Source organism: Pteronotus mesoamericanus, unplaced genomic scaffold, assembly GCF_021234165.1.
Source record: "Pteronotus mesoamericanus isolate MK-2021 breed Mesoamerican mustached bat unplaced genomic scaffold, CSHL_Meso_final contig_20, whole genome shotgun sequence".
NCBI lineage: Eukaryota > Metazoa > Chordata > Mammalia > Chiroptera > Mormoopidae > Pteronotus > Pteronotus mesoamericanus.
Window position 1 is genome coordinate 74,988,607 of NW_026555085.1, and position 23,423 is coordinate 75,012,029.

General features: G+C 35.3%; 1 protein-coding gene and 1 pseudogene across 1 annotated transcript in view; one reads left to right on the forward strand and one right to left on the reverse strand.

Moving 5' to 3' along the window:
* Window positions 1–23,423, forward strand: part of NKAIN2 (sodium/potassium transporting ATPase interacting 2) — an 878,428-nt gene that overhangs the window by 456,298 nt on the left and 398,707 nt on the right. The window lies entirely within an intron of this gene.
* On the reverse strand, window positions 750–15,137 carry LOC129067739 (cytochrome c oxidase subunit 6A1, mitochondrial-like; annotated as a pseudogene).

The window sequence follows — 23,423 nt, forward strand, 5'->3', positions numbered from 1 at the left end:
CTTGTTATAAAAATATTATACAGGGTCAGCATAAACAGATTACAAACATAGTATAAATTAGTACTCATATTTTGATGTTTTATTCTTATTATAAGATCCCCCCAAGTTTGATATTTTGTTAGATTCACAATGCTTTACCCAAATGATTCAAGTAATTTTATGTCTTGTTTTTGGAGTTATACATCTGTTTCTGACTTTTGCTTCAAATCCTCTTTGGAAAGAGTGAAGCAAATTATGTATTTTCATTTAAGTAACATTTGCTTTATCTACCAATAAATTAGTATTGATAATTTTTAAGATAAAAATGACCTTCTGATATACTTTTGGATTTCTTAAATTTTGATAATATCTTAACATTATTACTCATCCCTCTGTATCATTGTTTTTTTTTTAAAAAAAATTTCCTGTCCATTTCACATTTATTTTCTTTCTTTACATTAAGTTACCTTTTTTGACTTACAACTTTTGAGCTTAACTGTGAATCTGAATACCCAATAAAAAGAAGTGTGTGTTTCTGAGTCAGATAAGGAAGTTATGCTGAAATTAAAATGACAGAATTGTAATGCTAAGTGTAGAAACATGAAGTGTAACCCCATCAGGGGAGCGAGTGGGTTATCCCTGTATGGTCAAAGTCTGACCCTAACATAACAAGGCATTTTTTTTCTCATAATCAATCTAAGTTGTTCACTTAAGCCATTCCTGCCATAAGCAAGAGGATGCAAGAACCTGGGTAGTGGGCCAGGTTCTCTTTATTCATCTTCATAACTCGCTGGAAGCAGATGCACAGGAGAATTATGATATAGAGTGTGGTTACCATCTCCCCAGGGAAAGGGCTTGGGCCTGATGGGGAAATGGGGCTTGGCCACGAACTTGGGTCTCTCATGCTGTCTGTGGTGCAACTTCAGGAGGACATTCAGCACACTCATTCCTAAAAGAGTGTGCTGAAGGAGGTGAGGGCCTTCCACATGTGAGCTGAGCCCTCCTCACCATGGGTGCCACTAAAAGGCCGAGACAACTGTGGCCAAACCAACCTAGCAGCCCAGAAATTCTGGACCTAGCTGCTACCACCATGTGTGACCCAGACCACAAGACAAATTATTGACTTTCACTGTTAGACCCCAGGGGAAAGAGATTCCAAATCTCACTGAGTAAATGGCAACCATGAGGCATTTGTGAACATTTTCATCGTTAGAGCTTATTCTCATTGACTACAATTATATGTATTTCACACAGAATTGTACTTACAGGTGCTTTGCTTGTTTACTTTGAGCAATGGTGCGTCATCTAGACTATTTGTGGGCTACAGGTCCTATTTAGTCCTTAGTGTCCGACTGAGTTTACATATGAAGATAAAGCCATGGCCTGCCTTCCCAGTCCCCAGAAAGAAAGTGATAAGCCTCAACAAACCATTTTACAAATAGGGAAACTATGGCCCAGAGAATTTGTGTCTCACCAAAAATTATGAAAATAGAACATAGAAGAGAACATATTTAAATCAAAATCTAACTTCAAGACTTACTTCTATTTGTAGCCATAGCTAATATTTCAGCACATTCCATTTTTGTATTCAAATAATGATACCATACCCATGTTTTCCCCAAAATATAGGGATATATTTTATTGGGTAACAAATCAGAGAGTTCTAGTTACCTCTTTACTGAGCAATAGAAATTTCTGAAGACTTCAAAGACATGTGAGAACCCTTACCACATTTCATTGATGATAGGATGATTTTTGCGAGAATTTTTTGATACTCCTTGAAGCATGGAAATATAACTGTGCCACTATATTTGCTATACATGTTTTCATTACTTAGAAAATTATTCTGTTCTTTTTCAATCCCAGGTATTTTTATTTGTTTTCCCTGACCTCCAGGAACTGAGGGTGCTAAAATGTTATTATGCACACTGGGCAAATAAATATGTTCATTCATTTAAGTATATTGCCCTTTAATTTCATTGAGTTTGTCCCCTCAATCTTTTATTATGCATCAGGGTACAAGGGCAGAACAAATTCATTTTCATTCTGCCCTTTGTTATTTTGGAAAATCAAAGTCAACACTTTTATTTTCTGTTTTTCTAACCGTTCTATATTTTTCACATTTCATTTTAAGGTTTTAATTAGTAACAGCCAGATTATCAGGTCGTGAAATTAGCATCCATAAATTAAACCATGGTTTAAAAATGGACTTTAAAAAATATGTTGAAAGGTGACCAGATAGAGTATGTTACACTTGCACTGTGGACTTGTGGAGGATCCATTTGGTTCATGGTCCTTCTGCCCTTGAATTCACACCTGGGTTAATTGAGGCAAAGCTGAACTTGCTCTATTGTGAAATGTTTCGAAGAGTACTACTCTTTTAATTGCTAAAATCATCAGTACTCTTTTGACATTTGGATATATTCCCATTTTATTGCAAGTATCAGCTGTTAGCTCATATATTTAGTTGCCTCTTGCATTATCATGGGGTTTTTTTTGTTTGTTTTTGTTTTCTAGCATATGCAAATGACTGGTCTGCACAGAGCATGGGAGGAAATGGACAGATAGTGGGGAATCAGCTACTAAAATGTTAAATTTAATCAGAGTCCATGAAGTAATGACAGTAATATCACACGTATCAAAGCAACACCAAAAAAGTACAGGCAGTCCCATATTTTACTATTTAATGGATTTGAAGAAATGTTTGACTGTCAAATATCTGAAAGTTAAATAAGGTTTATACACTGGAAGGTCAATTTTATTTCCAATGAGATAAGAGATGGTGTTTGTAAATTCCTAGTAATAGTTATGGTGGAGTGTCCCTCTGGCCTAGGTAACCAGCTGGGCAGATGAACTTCTCATATGGGTATCATGGGAAACTACTGTTAGCATGTTGCACTTTATCCATCCCTGGTTGCTCTAAAAGTTGAGCAAATTGAGCCCCAACATACTTTATATGTGCCCACTTCTGTTCCCCTTCCCTTCTGGCAGGGCAACCTCCATTCTTTGAACTACTCCCTGAAGCATCCCTAAGTACAGACCAAAAGGAAAGAAGGCTGAGGCCTGTGTTTACACTGCAACAGCAGTGTGAGCTAAACAGTGCCTTGGGCCAGCCTCTCAGCATGGACCCTACCCACCTGAGACTCCTGCACCCCCTTGAGAGAGGTCGCCACAAACACCTTTTCTGTCAAAAACCCAGGTATTTCATGAGAGTCAGCTTTTCCCCGCATCAGCAATATCTATCAGGCAGGGCCACCATGCATTAGCTTCAAACGGCCACCCCTTACAGGATGAGGGAAAGGCTGAATTCAGGATGTGAATATTGGGGTCGAATGAAGTCAGGTACAATAGGCAAAATGTGGGCTCTATAAAAGTAGTGAATTATCTCCAGGGAGAAGGGAATGTCAATGGAAATGCTTTGACCCACTTGCTTATTCACAAGAGATCAGCTCTGTTTTCTTGGGAGTGTTTCTCTGTGTCATCACATTTCTGTCCCTATGAACAACAAAAGGGCATGACCAGCTTTTGCTACAACCAAGCTCTTCACACAAAGCTGGACACCCTTGGCTCTAGAATCTCCACAAAATATCCTGACAAAATAGCACCTTAACAGAATAATAACCCTCCAAAACTATCCACTATGGTCTACCACGAGGCCAGAGTAGTCTTGCAGCTCCCAGGAGCCTACTTTCCACCTAGACACCCAGAAATTGAAGTAATCAGACCTGGCAGGCATAAAAGAACTTTATTCTGGGTCATTCCAAGAATCACAAGTAGTTCCCAGGCTTTTGGATTTAATGGACTAGTAAATATTCAAAAAATATTTTAGCAACTTGTGTAAAGTTGATGCCTCTTGTTTCTAAAGTAAGTACATGTGACTGGGGTTTCTGTGAAGTTATATTTAATAGTCATAGCTGTCATTTTTTTCTTTCTTATTGAATTTATTTGAGTTATACTGGTTAATAAAATTATATAGCTTTCAGGTGTACGGTTCTATAATACATCATCTGTATATTGTATTGTGTGTTCACCATCCCAAGTCAAGTCTCCTTTCATTACCATTAAAAGCTCATATGTGTAGTTGCCTCTTGTTCATCAGGTTTTTTATTTAAATTTTTATCCAAAATGTCATTCGTGTCTAATTGTTTCTAATGTTATAAGAAATACATTCTTGTAACTGCAGTCTAGTTCCACAAAACCGAGAGCCCCGCTCAAAAGTGGAAATGTAAAAAAAAAAATTGTTTCCTTTTTAGAAGGTCTTCAAAATAAAAAGAAATTAAAAGCAGTTGAGTAATGATATTTTGCCATCCTCTGAGAATTCCCAGGAATAAGACTCATCCTAAACTAAGAGTACTCCCTTTATCCCCCAGAACATGTTTTCATATGTGAAAATCATTCATGCCCTTGCCCATCTCCCCCCAGGAGGCTGAGATCTTTAAAGGCAAACTGTGTATTATTTATTGCTATATCTGAAGCTCCTGGCCTAGTTTATGGGCTCAATAAATGTTTGTTATGAGAATAAATATTTAGCCAGAATGTTGAGAATGTAGCAAAAGTAGTTGGCCATTTTGATTTAAAACATTTCGTCCATGATATTCAGTGAACACCCACAAGCACGGTGACTGCCTTATCTTTTGTTTGAAGTGGTGAACTTGATGGAGTGGTCAGACTTTTAGGGTGCTTGTGGGTTCTCAAACATCTAATAGTTTCTTCTATAAAGCTTAAATGCTCTCATACAGAGGATGACAAATGAGGACATTAAATGCAGCTTTAGCTAGGAAATGCATAGAAACTGCTTAGCTTGCTGATTTTAGAGGCGACCTGAGTGTTTCCTCACACAACAAGGCAAAGTTTGGGCCCTGATAAGCGTTCCCAGTGCCCCTGAGAAAATTTTCATGCCCCTAATTCAACCACGTTAATTACTAAATAGTCAGTAACCAGCCATCATTTCCACATCTTGCGTTGACTGAGAGCCAGTGAGAACAGGCAGTGCATGGCATTTCGTCTCAAAGTTAGTGCCTATCGGGGTGCCTAACGGAACTAAATGTTCAATGGGTATCTTGGCACTTCATGAAGTAGAAAGTGGTTACATTAGATATTTTCACTGGAATCATCCAAACCATGTCAATCTTGCCTTCCTTTTATCACTTTTTCAGCTTTTTTTTTTTTTTTTTACTACTGACTTCAAATTTTCTATGACCCTTCTCTCCTTTTCCACTGAAACCTAAAAGGCTGCCTTGCTACTCCCCTAAACATTTCGATACATAAAGTATCGAATTGTTTAAGTTGTACTTAAAAGAATTTTGTTAAAATCATAAATAAAGTATTCCACTTACAAGGTAAGTGGTTAATGGGAGGAACTTTTTTGATACGTTTAATATCTTAATTTTACAAAGGGATGCATTTCTGTGAGCTCTCAGTGCTTTGGCAGATATTTTCTATGTTTACAACAAACATCACTAAAGAGCCAGGATAGAGTGTGTCATATTGCCTTCACTCAATAAAAGAACAACCTGAGCTTCGATTGCTAAGTGACTCACTCACAGGCATGCAGCTCATCATTGGACGACAAGACCACGCCCTGCAAATTCTGTGGTGCAGACACTCAGAAGAGATGAAAATGTTGACATGGCTGCTCAGAAAATGCGGGGATGAAGTGTTACAACCAAATCAGTTTATCTGACATTATCCACATGCAGTTAACATTTTAACAACTACTACTTGAAATGGAAACAAACAGAAAATGTGTAGGAATACAATACACTTTGCTTTTAAATGCTGGCTTTAATATTTACTTGTACATTATGGGATTTTTATCACATGAAGATCTACTATCATCTAAACTACACATCTCATAATAAAATAGTGTTTCATATAGAGCTACCTACTAACAATTCCATCCAATAGATAAGCACTTTATATACAAACAAAGACATATGGTTCTTAAAAACTCTGTAAACCAGGTTTATTAGCATATACTTGCCTCTTTGCTTAGGAAGATAAAAATGTTTTACTAAAAGCAAAATTAAGAGTACTCATTTTTAAAAATAATTCTAGCTATAATGAGTAAGCATCAATGGCTTTCTAAAAACATGATAAAATATATTTAACATTATATTTTGAATAGTTATAAATTCCAGCAAGTTGCTAAAATAGTCCAGGGATCCCTGCCTCCATTCACCAAGTGGCCATGAAATGGTTTATAGCCTCTGACACAATAGTGCAATATCAAAAACAGGAAACTGATATTGGCATGATGTGTGTATTTTTGTGCTATTTTACTAAATGTGCAGGTTTGTGTAACCACCACAATAATCAAGATGCAGAACCATTCCATCACCATAAAAATCTCCCTAGTGCTAACGGTTATAGGCATGCTCACTGGCTTGTCTCCACCATCCCTTAGCCCCTAGCAGTCACTAATTTGATATTCATCTCTCTAAGTGTATTATTTCTAGAGTATTGTATTAGTAGAGTATTATTTCTAGAGTATTGTGTTGTATGTATCACCTTTTGATATTGACTTTTTTTCACTCAGCATAATGCCTTTGAGATCTGTTCAAGTAGTTTTGTGTATCAATAATTTGTTCTTTTATATTATTAAGTAATATTCCATGATATGCACGTACCACAATTTATTTAAACATCACAGGACATTTAGGTTGGTTCCAGTTTCAGGCTGTTATAAATAAAGTTGTTCTGAATAATCATATACATGTTTTTGTGTGGACATAGTTCTTATTTCTTTGGGATGAAGACCCAGGAATATGATTGTTACACAATATGGTAAGCAGTTATTTTTTTTGTTTGTGTGTTTTAAAGAAACTGCCAAACTACTTTTCATAGTGGCTGTACAAGTTTACATGCCCGACAGCAGCATACAAGAGATCCAGTTTTTCCACATTCTCACTAGCATTTGGTGTGAGATTTATTTTTTTTTAATTTTAGCTCTTCTAATAGGTATGTAGTGATATTTCTTAATGTTCTTAATTCATAGTTTCTAATGTCTGGTGATGTTGGGAACCTTTTCCATGTGCTTATTTGCTCTCTGTATATTCTTTTGATGAAGTGTCACTTCATGTCTTTTCCCCGTTTTATCATTATATTGTTAGCTTTTTAAATGTTGTGTTTTGAGCATTATTTTTATGTCCTTCCTAAAAATAGGTTCTTTGTCAGATATGTGGCTTGCAAATAATTTGTCTCACTCTGCAATATGTCTTTTCATTCTTTTGGCAGGGTCTTTCACAGAACAAAATATCTAATTCTGATGAAGTCTATTTTCTCATTGTTTCATAGATCATGCTTTTACTGCCACCTAAGAACTCTTTTCCAAGTCCTTCTTCACAAAGATTTTTTCCTACCATGTCTTCTACAAGCTTTATGGAAATGAATCCATAATTCATTTTAAAATTTTTGTATAAATGTATTAAGTTTAGGTCAAGGTTTATTTTTTGCCTATGAATATTCAATTGCTTCCATAACACTTGTTGCAAAGGGTCTTTCCCTCCCAATTCAATTGCCTCTTACCTTAGTGAAAAATCAATTGGACATATTTGTGTGGAACTATTTCTGAGTTTATTATTATGATCCACTGATTATATGTCTATGTCTCTGCCAATACTACACTATCTTGATTACTGTGGCTATAATATTAGTCACTTTCTCACTTTACTTTTTAAGATTAATTTAATTATTTTGATTATCTTTTCATATCATTTTTAGAATAATTTTGTCTATATCTACAGAAGATCTTGCTGGGATTTGGAGAGTAAAGGCTTTAAACTTGTATTTCAATTTGGAGATAATTGACATCTTTACTAGATTGAGTCTTCCAATACATGAACATGGTACATGGTATTATATTTTTAATTTCTGTGCTTTTTGCTAATATATAGAAATATAATTTGTTAATCTTATTGGTTGTAACCTACCTTAACTCACTCATTAGTTCTAGAAGGATTTTTGTAGATTCCTTATGGGTTTTGCATACATAATTAGTCATCTACAAATGGGACAATTGTCTTCATTCTTTTCTCTGTATTCTCTTTATTTGTCTTGTATTGTTGTGTTGCCTAGAACTCCCAATATTATGTTTAATAGAAATGGTAGAAACAAACATTCTTGCCATGTTCCCAAACTTAAGGGAAAGCATTCAGTCTTTCACTATTAAGTAAGATTTTAGTTGTAGGTATTTTTATACATTCTTGATCACATTCAGGAAGTTCACTGCTATTCTTATTTTTCCAAGATTTTTGAAATCATAAATTAGTGTTAGGTTTTCTCAAATGATTCTCTACATAAATATAATGATTGCATTATTTTCTTTTTAAGCCTATTTTTAATGACATACCCAACAGAAACTGAAAATGTAGGTCGACAAAAAAACTTAAACATGAATGTTAATAACAGTTTTCTTTATAATAGCTAAAAGGCAAGGGAAAAAACCAAATATCCATCACTATATGAATGGGTAAGCCCATTGGGTATTCATAAATTGTAATGCAATAAAAGAGAACAGGCTACTGACACATGCATAACATTAATTAATCTCAGAAACACTGTGTGAAGTGAAAGAAGCCAGGCATTTTATGATTCCATTGACATTAAGCTCTAGAAAAAGAAGAACTATGATATATTGATAAAATCAAAACAGTAGTCACCTTATGTTTGGGTTGATCATTGGGGTGCTAGAAATGTTCTCTATTTTTATTGGGATACTGCTTACATGGGTTTATACTATAAAAACTATTACAACTAAAGACTTATAATGTAAGCATTTTATTATATATAAATTATACTGCAATTTTTTTCAAAAAATCAATAGTTTTACTGGCATACCGGGTCTGTCCAGAATGTATCCAGCCATGTACTGTGAAAAATAAAGACATTTATTGAAGAAGATACAAGAAGCTGTACATTGGACAATGATGCCTCAGTCCCCTTCAAAGTAGGCATCTTTGGACCTCACACAGTTCTCCCAATTGCCTTCACCTGCCCTGTTTTATTTTCCTGAATTTCATTGAGAATCTGAAATCTCTTTCCTTTCTAAGGTGATTTTAGTTTTGGGAAAAGCCAGAAATATCAGGGCACCAAATCTGGGCTGTAAGGCAACTGAGTCACCTGGGTGATTTGATGTTTTGCCAAAACACTCTGCACAGGAGAGATGTGATGCATGCGTTGGCTCATTGTCATGATGAAGCTTCCAATCACCAGTTGCCTGTAGCTGTGGCCTTCTGAGTCGTCTGAATAGTTTCCTCTGAGGAATATTCAAGCTTAAGGCAGATTTGATGCAGATTCGTTGCTCTACTCAGTCATTTTGAATGTGATAGCCACACAGTACATATGCTAACTCAATGGTGTCTACCACCCCTGTGAAGTCATCATTGTTCACACATGCACATTCCAATCGACTCTCCTTGGCTTCTAGGCTACACTGATGTCATGCCAGCCATTCTCATTATATTAACAACAGTTGGACTTTTTCTGGGCAGACCTCATGTGTTTCCTTTATGTTCTAAGTGATTTTATTTTTTCATATATAAAATTGAGCTCTCTTTTACTTCAAGAAACTTTTGTTGAATTAGAGGTTTAAATTTTTTGTTTCACTTTTATTTAATTCCTTGATGATTCCTATTCTCGGTGAAACATCAATGGAGAGACCAAGAATCAAACCAGTGTGACCTTTCGCTTTGTGGATGATTCCCAACCAACTGAGCCATGCTGGTCAGGGCTTATTTTCACCTGTTTGGTCTACAGGGTCCAGCACAAATAATGCCTCTTTTTTATTACAAAATCTTTTTATTACAGAATCATAAGCCTGTAATTCTGTAACATAACAACATCACATTCAAGCACACCATATGACATTTTAGATGAAATGTTCAAATTAAAACTATAAGTTATTACACCAATATTATTACCCTACCAACCACACTCAAGCAGGTGCTACTTCTACCTGACCCTGTATATACATATATATCATATTTTCTTGAGTCCATTTTACATCTTTTCTTATTTCTGCATTATCCTTTATAGTTTTTATATACCATGTATTCACCTGTAGTTTATTTTTTTTGGTTATACACCTTTTAATTGCATTATAATTTCTGATGATTCGTTTTCCTAAATCTTTCTTGAGAGCTGTCAGTTCTTTTTCTTATCTTTGCTTTGTGAAGTCACCTAATTTCCCAGCTTTTCTTTTTCTAATTTCTTTTTCTTTCAGTGGTTCACTTTCTTAATTTCTTTTAGCTTATTTTGAAACATTAGAGTTTAGTTTTCATTTTTTGTGACCACATTTTTTTGTGTGTGATAATTTTATTTTTATCTTTTTCTGTTCCTAGTTTGAATAAAATAGAATTCTCAGAACTTGTAAGAAGAGATTTTTTTTTTTTTGGAGAAAGCATAAATGGATCAAAATAGATTTAAATACATCACCACTCCAGGGGTGATTCTAATCCTGTTACCATGAATGACTCAATTGATGACCTTTCTGGGTAGACATGTCTCTCTGTCTTGAGAGTTAAGCCTAATTTAGTAAGCTTACTTCCTTGAGTCTGGTGTTTCAAGACAGTGCTGTCATATTTAAAAGATATATTTTGCAGTGACAGGACTTTCTGGGATCTGTTTTCTTTGGTCTCTTTCCTTGTAGTGTTTATCTTTCCCTTACTCACAATATCCTTGCTCTTTTCATCGTTGTTTGACTTCCAGTCATGTTCCTTCAGGGTGTGGCACTATACTTCCAGATATTTTTGAGATCCTGTAGAGTTATCAGATAAAATAGAGAGGCCTGGTATAATTTGATTTTTCAATAAACAGCAAATATATATTTTTAGTGTGACTGTGTTGCATAGAATGTTTTTATTTGCTAAACTGGGTACTCCTCCCTAGAGGACCACAACTGTGTCCATGTTCTCCATCTGCTCCCCTCCTCCCACTTAGTGACCTGAGCCACTTGGCTTTTGCATGCTCACGTGACTGTTTCCATCTATTGTCTTGTCCAGGAATCTAAAGCCCAGGATTCTGTTAACTGGAAGGATCTTGCCTTCCAGAGGTGATTTATTTATCATGAGAAGTTCTGAGGCTCAAAGGACTCAACAGAATTTTTTTTTCATTTCCTGTAACTTCCGTTGCTGAGCTGTTCACAGTTTGGCCACATCCACCCCATATTCTAGGGTTTATATGGTGATTCCTTATCAGCAAGTATTACTGAAGATACTTTGGTATTTCCTCTTCCTACCTTGGGTGCTGTGTTTGGTTTTTTAAAAATGGGGGAGAAAATTAAAACTTGCATGTTTACATCTCAAGGCAGAGCACCCAAACCAATAATTTTTGAAATGTTATTTCCTTGCTCTTTTTCTTTGTGTATAGGAATACAATTGATTTTATATATTGGTCATCCTTCATTGTCAAACTCTTAATTAATTCTAATAATTTGTCTGCCAATTCTCTTGTAAATAATCATATCATCTATGAGTAATGAAAGTTTAATTTTTTCCTTCCAAACTTCTATTTATTTTTTGCATTCTCCTCTGCTATCTAGTATATCTATTATTATAATGTCAAATAGAAAAGATGATAGAAGCATTCTAATATTATGTCTATTCACCGAATTTTATAATGAGAATAATAATATCTACTTGATATGATTGTTTGAGGATAGAATAACACAATCATATATTATTTTAGAAATATTTAATGCATATTGAATTGATAATGTGATAGCTATTATTTTTAAATTGTCAATAAAGCCATCATGTTATATTCATTGAAGTATAAAGTAGTAGAAATAAATTAAAAAGCATAAGAAAAAATAATTAGAATATGAATAGGGACATGTTCACAAATAACCATATTACTTATAGCTAGTCTGCACTGTTTGAAATAAAAGTGCAGATATATAGTGATTTCTTTAATAGATATGTTTTTCTATATCATTCCATTCAAAAATAAAAAAAAACTATTCCACATTTAAATATTTTAAATAATAGCTAATTGTAGAACACAGCATAGTGGAGAAAACATTGGATTTTGTAGGTGAGCACAGGGAGTGAAAGAAAAGGAAAAGGGAAAACAATCTAAATGGGAGACCCAGCAGCATAAGCCAGAAGTGAATACAAGAATATGTTATATAAGAACAGTCTGTGTACTACCCTCTGGGGCCAGCTTTGTTGACTTTATGAAATAGACATTATTGGCCTATTGCTGGACATTTGGATTACTCTTTAAAGTAGTCATAACCTGTGTGATTTTTTTAAGAAATCTAATATATTTGTAAATAATAGAATATTTTAGATATTGATCTTGGCTTATAAATTTTCACATGTAGTTGAGCCCTGTTGTTGCTTATTTCTTCTTGTGTTATTTTATTTATGCTTATGGCATTTTTATCAAAGTGATTTATGAAATCACGTGTTTTTGCTGAAGAAATCCAGGGGGCTTTTCCTTTACTATATTCTATAGTGATTCCATACATAGCCAGCTTTCCTGGGATACCAATGCAGCAAGACAGATTTATACACAGCAAGTTTGTTGGTGTACGCTCTTAAGAAGAAAACAGGATTGAACAGATGAAAAGCTACAACTTCGCAGCAGTTGCAACACAGGCATGACCTGGTTTTATGAGGTTCTCTAATGCTATGGTAATCTTCCATATAAGTCCAAAATGGGGGTATGATGAACCGGCCTTTGCAGTCCCCCATCGACCTATCACTGGATGTAGGCTGCCTGCAGAAGTGGGACATGACCTTGAGTGAGAGAACCCCCTTTGACCAGGCGGTGATTCCTTGAGGACTCAACTGTGAGAAATTAACAGGCCACAGTGAAAGAATAAGTTCTTCATGTTAAAGGGAAATTCTGGGTGGCACATCACAGGGTACTCTAAATTCCATACCTTGCATTCCACAACCCACTTGCTTCAGATAACACTGTCATACCATCTGCAAACAGCCCCAACAGGTTACTATCTGGCTTGTTTTCTAAAGTGAATTTACAGGATTAGTGGCACAAGCCATAGCCCCACTTTTGCAGTGGGTCTTAGGACAGCAATTGATACATTGGGTTGGCCAAAAAGTTCATTTGCTGGCTCTAGTTAGCTGTCTTTAACATAGTTTGAAACAATTTTGTTAGACTGTCATGTCAACGTTCATTTAAAAAAAAACATCAAAATGGGTGAATTTTTGTGTAGCCATTTTAATATTGAAGATGGAAGAAAATGCATAACATTTTTTTTATTTTATGCTTTATTATGTCAAGAAAGGTAAGAAGGCAACTGAAACGCAGAAAAAAAAAAAAGATTTGTGCAGTGTATGGAGAAAGTGCTGCGACTGATTGAACGTATCAAAAGCAGTTTGTGAAGTTCCGTGCTAGAGATTTCTCTCTGGACAATGCTCCATGGTCAGGTAGACCAGTTAAAGGTAATAGTGATCAAATTGAGACACTAATCGAAAACGATCAATGTTCTACCACATGGGAGATAGCCAACATATAAAAATATCCAAATCAGTAAAGTTAATTGGTGAAAATAAAAAAATGCATCTTTTATTTTCTGGGGGAAGAAAAACAAAAAAAAATTCTTGGCCAACCCAATATTTTTTCTTCATCCTCTACTACTCATTCTATTTATATTCTCTGGGCCCTTAGTCACGTGTCTCGGTGGCTCACCGACTGAGATAATCCAGACCCTCATATCTGAGCGATCTAAGTCACAGTTCACCTTGTTATAAAGGGAGGTTACTCCTCCAATGCATTGCCATCAAAACTGGGTAGAGAATTAGCAGAAGATTCCCCACTGTTTCACCTGGATGCCAAGCATATCCTTTCCTGGTCCCACTGACAATCAGGGTTTACTACCCTAGCCAGGAGCGTGACTCCTTTTCCTCACTGTTGGTCTCTTGCACCAAAATGTATAAAGTCACTGGGTGGCAGAATAGCTAAAAATTAGTGGAACTCTTGCTTTTTCTCCTTGTAGAAGCTTTTTCCTCTGGAACCCAGGACTTCTGGATACACGGAGCCTAATTTGTAGGGACAGAAAGAACAAATTCCACAAACACATCACTTGGGGCGATAGTGAGCAGAGCTACTCCTGACTCCACTGCTCCACTCCCAGACCTATTTATTCTACCTATTTGAGACCTAGGGCTATGTAATAGACACCCATATATGGCATTTACTGCATCATGAAGGAAGTCACTTAGCCATGCACAATATTATCTCCAAGTTAGTACCTCATCTGCATATTTAAAAGCCAGAAGAGTCTGTCAGTCTGATAGATCCCCAAGGCATTTGTTGACTCACCTTCCTTAACTATAAAGTAGGTCCTTTGTACCAATACAGTGCATTATGGAATTTTGTGTGGTGAAACAAACATACTTTAAGCCCTCAGTTAATGGTTCTTCCAAAACCTATAAATAGGAAAGGCAATCCATATTCAGGATGTTTCAGTTTCTGCTCTGATGAATCACCCCACCTTAATGGTAGGGGGAGTCCAATGTAATTATGTTACAGATTGGATGGGTCTTCTTAAGGCATGGTTCCATGTTGGGGAATCAGTGTCACTTTGTTGCTTGCAGGTTAGTTCATTGGCTGTGAATGAATAAGCCATCCTAGTTCACCACTAGTAAAAACGTTAATGGTTTCAAGGCTACTGCACGCCAAGAGCTATCATTACAACATCTCCTCCAATGAGGAGGCCCTTTAGCATCCATTTTCCAAGACCACTCCTGTTTTTAATGATTATTAAATTTCTCTGGTAGTAAACTCTGAGATGCACATGCAGGTCATTAATAGGGGAGTGTTCTCAGGAACTCCATCTGTAATGGAGTGAGGCTGAGGTCAAGAAGACTGGTCAGAAGTTGAGCTGTAATAGAGAAGCACCAGAAGTCTGAGCTGGTCCTACATAGAGTCGTGAAGCTGAGCTTGGCTTTCATACATTCCCTCAACTGAGAAAACAGTCTGCAAGATTTGTACTTCAGTATGAAGCAGCCATGAGATGAGGGTGGCCCCTGGAGGCGGGCATAATCATAAGCGAAGATGCTCACTTTGGCTGAGGGCAGTTCCAACGAGGGACTTGGCTGTGAGCTATTAACAGGCAGCCGTTCCGGCAGCTGGATAATGATCAGCGCCTGAGTCCTAAAGGGGCACCTTGGCAGTGCCCACAGCATTCACCACAGCCTGCCTTCTAGAATGCTTTAGTTGAATTCTGTTTATTCCAGCTACATGTTCGTCACCCTGACACTGAGTACAGAAATAAGTTGGTACTAAAATAAATTAGTATTTGTTTTCAGTTTACATTAGGGTCTATTATAAAAAATATAATTTCCACATGAATATGATACTATTAATGCACCAACAATAAATAAGATACATGATTTTATAAGTTGTTGGGTGGATTTTTACCATTCATCACACTCCTTACCTTATAATACCCTGTAGCCTTGTATTAGCAAGGCATGTCTCAGCTAAGGCTAATGTTGTATAATCATTGACCAGGAAAAACCCTAAGGATGCTACATGGATGTCCAATCCAAGACTATCGTCACCTTAGTATTCTCAATACCTGGACTAAGGAGTTACAGACTTGCACAGTAATTTGATGAAGATAAAATAATTATTTGATGAAGATACAATATATAAGCCTACTAAAATATAAAACTTGATTTATTATGCTGATTTGGGCTCAATTCAGTTTTACTCTTAAGAGATTTTTAAGAGGAAGATAATTTTTAAACTTTTAAATCCTTGAATCCTATATTTAAGCTAAGAATTAGTAATTTTAGCCTTAAAATGATTTAAAAAACTGAAAGAAACTAATATATGTGTGGTAAAACAACTATTTCTAGTGCTTGCAAATCATCATTACTTGACCTTTTTTTTTAATCTTTAGGAAAAGTTAATACATATTAAGCTCTCTTTCAAAGGCCATTTTAATACTAAATTTACATTCAAATTTGTCAATTTTTGTCATAATTTTAACATATTCTCCGAGACTCTGCCTACTGACAACACTACATTTGATCAGATAGTATCAGTCTTACAAATAATATAACTACCTGGTGGCCATTAGGGGCCTGATGAATTTTCTCAAGATATATGCCTTAAGAAATAATGACTACATCTTTTATAAAAGAGTTCTTGTGTAATAATACAAAACGTGTTTGCCAGTGCCAATGCTTTTGGTTGACATCACTCTGCAATCATTATTCCCAATAAAAATGATTGACTTAGTGGCTGACACTAGGAGTAAAATATTCTGTTTATTGCTATCACCATTGGACTAGCCCATAGGCACAGCAGCTGAGGCTTGTTATGTGAAAAAGGATATACTTCTCCAGAAAAATATTAATAGCACTAAAATCACCTTGCATTCGTCCAGGAGTGTTAATTTCAAAAGTAGATAGAAAATACCAATATTTTTCAGATTACAGAGGTAGATTCATTACAGAGTTAGGATTTAAACCTAGGTCTCCAAACTTCTTGCTATGACTTTCTGTTAAATAATAAATTTAAATAAATGATGTTAATAACTACACTTATAGAAATCTGTATAGGCAAATTAAGGTAATATATCAAAACGTCTTAGAGTTGAAAAGGAAATACATACGACAAAAGTCAGCTTGAAAGATTCTATTAAATCCAGCCTATTCAATATACAATGTATTTATAACACTTGGCTCTCTGAGAAATTGAACGTTCATTTATTTTTTTGCTTTTTAATATACTTTTTAATTTTATTTTTATTGTCGACACTATCACAGGTGTCCCCATCCCCCTCCTTTTTCCCACCTCCATCCAGCCCCCCACCCCCTTCCCTCTGGCCATCACAACACTGCTGTCTGTTGAAAACCTCCATATTAATATATTAGTTTCATATTGTTGCATAACAAATTACTGCAAACTTAGAGGCTTAAAATAACAATCATTTATTCTCTCATAGTTCTTTAGGACAAAAGCCCAGGTGGGCTTGGCTGAGTACTGCCCTTAATTAGGGTCTAATAAGCTCTACTAAGACAAAAATCAAGACAGTGACTGTCCTGTGCTCTTGTCTGGGTCCCAAGGGGTAGGGTCAGGAGGGGAGGACAGTTGACTTCCAGCTCATTCAGGTTGTTGGCTTGTTGGCTGAACTCAGTTCCATTTGATTATAGGACTAAAGTCACCCTTTCCTTGCTGCCTGGCAGCCTAGGATGGTTTTCAGCCTTGAGTGCTTTATACATCTCTGACGTCCCCTTCTGCCACCAGCTGGAAAAAGTTACCTTTTTTAAGCCTCTAAGACTAGAGTGATTACATTAGGTCCACTTGGATAATCTCCCTGTGTGTTAGGTCAACCTGAAGAAGGTCCCTGTTTTATGTCTATGGCTTAACACAGTCACACAACTTCTCACTATATTCACAGGTTCTAAGGATTAGCGTGGGACACATTTTGGGGGCAATCATTCTGCCTACCACAGTTAAGAAATAAAATTACATAAATTTAAGAAAACTGCTAAAATAATTATTAAAAACACTGGTTGATCAGTATTTCATTTATGAATCAAAGTTTACACTTAAAATGAAAGGCCTTAATTAATAAGGGAAGCCTGTAACTTTACATTTTTGTCCTCAAAAACTATAAATGAAATTAAAAGGATGTTTCTATAGGTCAATATTACTATTTTTAGAATATCTTTTGCATAGCCAAAAGATGCATAATTTAAAACTGATTTATGCCCTGTATTGACTAGGTGCTTATAAGAGATTTTTTCCCTTTTAAATTGATTTAAAAATAAAATAATCCTTATTTTCCATGATGATTTATTTTAGCTCTTTTGAGGGTAAGCTTTCACTGCTCAATGCTTCGGACTTATATCATATGTCTTTAAAGACATATTTAAATAATTAAAAGTCTGATAAGTTTTAGTTTCTCTCTAAGGTTGAGTTGTTAACATTTAGTTTTGAACATATGGTTACCTTGAGAGGTTTTATTTCTATGGGTTTCTAAGCCCATCAGAACACTGGAGCCCAAAATACACTAGCAAGCACTATTCACCAGACAGGGTATGACTAAACTTTCACTATTGACAGTATCCAACCAAGAAGGCAGGTAATTCAGAAGACATATATCACATGAAATATTGGTAAATGTCTGTATTGTTACTAATGTAGGGAAAAAAAATCACCCAGTAAAAATTGTGATGGAAATCCTCTTATCCAAAAGTAAGTTAGGAAATTATATTTTTGTAGCAGTTTTATTTTTTTATTTTTTTAATTTATTTTAATTTATTTTTTCAAATACATTTGTCTCAGTTTTAAATGTTTGGAAGAACTTTATACTCAGCCCACACTTACAACCTAATTTCATACAAAGGACCCAAGAGGAATACAGTGTACTTAACATGTCAGTCTAAGGCAAGACCCCCCAAATGCATTTTGACCTGCATCTGTATTTGGTTGTTTTTAAATGAAACAAGTAGACATTTTTAAAGGTCATATTGATAGGTTTACTGTATCCCCCAATTAGGATAATTTGTGTATACAGAAGGCTATTTACCTGGTAGAACTGTGTTGAATCTAAGAAGACAGTTAGGTGTATAGAAAAGGTAAGAATAGATAAAACCTCTCTGAAAAAGAAACCAGTTATTCTTCTAATTTGAAAAGAAAAAAAAATAGACTATGTTTACTCAATCAAAATTCTCAACCAGCAGACATCTACCATATATTAGTGAAGCCTATTTACATAAATTTCAGAAATGTCATTGTTAACTTTCTACTTTTGACCTTTCAAAAGCCCACATTTTTCTTATTTTAATATTCTTAATATTTCCATAATGTTTTTTTCTTTCTTACCCAGACATAGATGTTTTACATTTCCAATGAGGTGTCTAACACAATGTATATTTTCCTTCGTTGTATAATCCTTGAATTGAATCTTGCAGACTGTAAGACACGCCATCTGATTCAGGCTCTTCCTCCATGGATCATCGGAAATCTTTTACTTATTTTCCATATGATACTAAATCACTTTTATATTTAGTTGAGTATGGAAAAGGTATTGGTATTTCTCTAGGAAAAAAAAGACTCATAAGAAAGGCTAGCAATTGCTTACATTTACATATTAAAGAAAACAAAGTATCAGGATGTGCACAGATTGCAGGGCAAGCAACCCTCCCCCAGCCCCCAATCCACACCCCCCACATACACCCACACATTCTCTACTAACAGAATCCCTGTTTTGTTCAGATATTTGGATGGCCAGCAAAGCACTCTGGGAGGTCCAATCTTCTCCCAAATCCAGGGGATGAATTACAATTGCTTTACAACAACTAGAATAATCCTAATCCTCTTTGCCAGAGATTGGGTTCAGGAAGCATGAGACACAATTTTACCTAATGAGATGTAAAGAAATCTGCTGAGTGCTTCTGGGATTTTCTCTCCACTGCACACCCCTGCTTGAGAATAAAGTGTTGCAAAGCGAAGGGACCTTTTCTGCTCAGCACCTCTCTGCCTGCAGATGTGGTGCCTGTGAGGACTTGAAAGAAAATCTCCCAGGTACAGATCTAGAGCCATGGGAGTTTGTAGCCATTGAGCCAACAGTAGCCCACTTCCAGACTTCAAGAGAAAAGATTTAAAAACTCTAAACTACCTATAGTTTAATATTATGTTACTTGCAGCCACAGCACATCTAACTCAAACAGTTGCTTTTGATTTGCTTTCATTTTTATCCAATTTATCAAAAGTAATCCTGAGGTTAGTAGATCTGAGCCCTGCTTTTCAGATAGTAAATGAAAAGCTGTTCAGTAAATTGAAGGGGGAAAAAAGTGCTTCTAAGATGGGTGAAAAAAATAATGTAGTTTTAATTAATTACTAAACATTTACAGATGTATTAGCATCTCCAAATGAATATTTGTAATCTATAAAGTACTAAAGTTACCAGTGTAGAACACTGTGGGGAAAAAATATGTATTTCTGCTTACATGTGGACACTGAGTTGAACTGTGCCTTATAGATTGGTCCATATTAGCTAAAACTGCTCTTTTCAGTGGGATCCTCCTAGTATTAGGGCCATCGAACTATAAATATCTTCATATAAAATATTTTGTATGTTACAAAGAAAAAATTAGTCATATATAGGTATCTTCATGTGGAATGAGTATCATTGTTTTTTCAAAGGAAATTATTTTCCACATTTTGCATCAAGAGGAAAAAATGCCTTTAGGGATACTATTTCTATTTGGAGTTCATAAAATTTAATAGTCATGTTTATATGTTCATTAAAATCATGCCCCTTGAATGTTCTAACATTTATAGTCTGCCTTAGAAATATTCTATTTAAGCAAACTATATTAAAGTATGATTTACTATGTCAAACTAAACTATTCCTAAACATAATTCAAGTACTGTATCTAAATACTGTTTTTGATCAAAAAATTGATCAAAATAGAACAGTAAAAAAAGCACAAAAAAAGTTAAAAAGTAGAGAATTAGCTGAATAACTCATAATGCCTTATTGAACTGACATATATGTTGCAAATACTCAAGGAGACTTTTTAAAATTTATTCTTTATTTTATTTTTTTCCATTACCATTTACTCCCTTTATATTCCCTCCCCCCAGCTATCACTGCACTGTTGTTCACATCCATGAGTCCTTTTTCCTTTTTGCTCAATCCCTCCACTCCCTAACCTGCCCCCCGCCAGCTGTCATCCTGCTTTCCAACTCTGAGTCTGTCCCCATTTTCCTTGTTAGTTCAGTTTGACCATTACATTCTGCATATGAGTGAAATCATATATGATATTGTCTTTCTCTGACTGGCTTATTTGACTTAGCATAATATTCTCCAGGTCCATTCATACTGTCGCAAAGGGTCAAATTTTCTTTTTTTATGGGCGAGTGGTATCCCATTGTGTAAATGTTCTATAGTTGTTTTATCCATTCATCTACTGATTGACGCTTGGGCTACTTCCACATCTTGGCAATTATAAATAGCACTGCAATGAACATAGGGGTTCTTATGTTCTTTTGAATTAGTGTCTTAGGTTCCTTTGGAAGTATTCTCAGAAGTGGGATCACTGGGTCGAATGGCAGATACATTTTTTACCTTTTTGCGGTATCTCCATACTGCTTTCCACAGTGGCTGCACCAACCTGCCTTCTCACCAACAGTGCTAAAGGTACTCCTTTCTCCACATCCTCGCCAGCACTTGTTTGTTGATTAATTAATGTACCCATTCTGACAAGTGTGAGATGGTGGTTTTGTGGTTTTAATTTACATTTATCTGATGATTAGTGATGTTGAGCATCTTTTCATGTCTATTAGCCATCTGTATGTCCTCTTTGGAGAAGTGTCTATTCAAGTCTTTTGCCCATTTTTTAATAGGGTTTTTGTTTTTTTGGTGTTGAGTTTTGTGAGTTCTTTAGGGTAAGTTTGGATATTAACCCCTTATCAGATATATTGGCGAATATGTTCTCCCATTCTGTAGGCTGTCTTTTTATTTTGTTGATGATTTCCTTTGCTGTGGAAAACATTTTAGTTTGATGAAGTCCCCATTTGTTTATCTTTTCTTTTGTTTCCCTTGCCTGGGAGATATACCCGATAAAAAATTGCTGCAAGCAATATCTGAGATTTTGCTGCCTATACCTTCTTCTAGGATTTTTATGTTTTCAGGTCAAACATTTAAGTCTTTGATCTATTTTGAGTTTATTCTTTTGTGCAGTGTAAGAGGATGGTCTAGTTTCATTGTTCTGCATATAGCTGTCCAACTTTCCCAACATATTTATTGAAAAAACAATCGTTAGCCCAGTGTATTTTTCTTGCTTCTTCTGTTAAATATTAATTGACTATAGAGGTGTGGGTTTATTTCTGGGTTCTCTATTCTGTTCCATTGATCTAAGTGTCTGTTTTTATGCCAGTACCATACTGTTTTGATTACTATGGCCTTGTAGAATAGTTTGATATAGGGTAGCATGATTCCTCCAACGTTGTTCTTTCTAAGGATCGCTGTTGTTATTCTGGGCCTTTTGTGGTTCCATATGAATTTCTGAAATATTTTTTCTAGTTCTGTGAAATACATCACTGGACTCTTGATGGGAAATGTATTGAATCTATAATTGCTTTGGGTAGTATGGACATTTTAATGATGTTAATTCTTCCTATTCATGAACATGGTATGTGCTTCCACTTATTTATATCTTCTTTAACTTATTTCTTCAGTGTCTTATTCTCTGTGTAGAGACCTTTTACATCCTTGGTTAGGTTTATTCCTAGGTATTTTATTCTTTTAGAAGCAATTGTGAATGACATTGTTTTCTTAATTTCTCTTTCTATTATTTTGTTATTGGTATATAAAAATGGAATTAATTTCTGGATATTGATTTTGTATCATCCTACTTTGCTGAAATCACTTATCAGTTCTAATAGTTTCTAGTGGAATCTTTGGGGTTCTCTATGTATAGTATCATGTCATCTGCATATGAAGAGAGTTTTACTTCTTCCTTTCAAATTTGGCTGCCTTTTATTTCTTCTTCTTGTCTGATTGCTATAGCTAGGACTTCCAGTTCTATGTTAAATAAGAGAGGTATAAGTGGGCATCCCTGTCTTCTTCCTGACTTTAAGGAGAATGCTTGTAGTTATTTCCCATTGAGTAGGATGCTAGCAGTGGGTGTCATATACAGCCTTTATTATGTTTATGTATGTTCCATTTATACCCACTTTGGTGAGAGTTTTTATCCTAAATAGGTGCTGGATTTTATCAAAAGTTTTTTCTGCATTTATTGATATGACCCTGTGATTTTTATCCTTCATTTTTTTACGTGCTGAATCACATTTATTGATTTGCGAATCTTGCACCAACATTGCATTCCTGGAATAAATCCCACTTGATCATCCTGTATGATCTTTTTGATACATTGCAATATTTGGTTTGCTAACATTTTGTTGAGGATTTTGGCATTTATGTTCATCATGGATATTGGCCTATAATGTACTTTCTTTATAGTGTCTTTATCTGGTTTTTGGAATTAGGAAAATGCTATCCTCATAAAATGAGTTTGGGAGCCTTCCTTCCTCTTGAATTTTATGAAATAGTTTGAGAAGGAAGGGTGTTAGTTCTCGGAATGTTTGATAAAATTCACCTGTGAAGCCATCCAGTCCAAGGCTTTTGTTTGTTGGGAGTTTTTTGACTACTGCTTCAATTTCACTGGGTGTAATATATCTATTCAGATTCTTTGATTTAGTTTTGGAAGATTGTATATTTCTAGGAATTTATCCATTTCACCCAGGTTGTCCAGTTTATTGGCATATAGTTGTTTCTAAAGTTTTTTTTTTTACAATTCCTTGTATTTCTTGGGTGTCAGTTTTTATTTATCCTCTTTCATTCCTGATTTTATTTATTTGGATCCTCTCTCTTTTTTTCTTGATAAGTCTGGTTAAAGATCTGTCAACTTGTTTATCTTTTCAAAGAACCAGCTCTTGTATTC